Raw genomic sequence first — 564 nt, forward strand, 5'->3', positions numbered from 1 at the left:
AGAGGCTGCCCCCTGGTGGCCAGCGGCTCCCGCGCAGCGCGGACAGCAGCGGCGTCTTTGTTCCCGCCCCAGCGCTGTGCTGGCTGCGGTTCCCCACCCAGACGCCGGGGCTGGGTTCTTCCGAGCCTCGCTCCTTGGCTTGCGGATGGCTGTGCTCTCCCTGTGCTCACATGTGCTCCTTCTGTGTGTCTGCGTCGTAATTTCCTCTTGTTATAAGGGGACCCGTCATATCGGATCACGGCGGGGCAGGGCCCACCCTAATGGCCTAGTTTTAACTTAATTGTCTCCTTAAAGGCCCATCTCCAAGTACAGTCACATTCTGAGGTGCTGAGGCTTAGGGCGTCACCACATGTGCACGTGTATATGTGTGTGTACATATGGTTGCATGTGCATGTGTGCACGCATGTGCACATGTATGCAAGTGCGTGTCTGTGTGCAAGTGAGGGGAAGGACGGAAGGAGGGTGTTAAAGGTGCCTTGCCTGCCTCTTAAGTGCCAGAGCCTGGCGGGGAGCGATGCTGGCGCCCAGAGGAGGCCACTGGAGCCCACGAGCCTCCTTTCCCAG

General features: G+C 59.6%; 1 long non-coding RNA gene across 1 annotated transcript in view; it reads right to left on the reverse strand.

Moving 5' to 3' along the window:
• The window catches only part of LOC106728368, a 34,443-nt gene extending 34,196 nt beyond the window's left edge, over nucleotides 1–247 (reverse strand). Inside the window, exon 1 of the long non-coding RNA XR_001364669.1 lies at nucleotides 171–247. This is a non-coding gene — a long non-coding RNA (uncharacterized LOC106728368). The remainder of the gene's footprint in view (nucleotides 1–170) is intronic.
• Between the last annotated feature and the right edge of the window lie 317 nt (nucleotides 248–564).

The sequence above is a fragment of the Myotis brandtii genome, unplaced genomic scaffold (genome assembly GCF_000412655.1).
Source record: "Myotis brandtii unplaced genomic scaffold, ASM41265v1 scaffold6, whole genome shotgun sequence".
Classification (NCBI taxonomy): domain Eukaryota; kingdom Metazoa; phylum Chordata; class Mammalia; order Chiroptera; family Vespertilionidae; genus Myotis; species Myotis brandtii.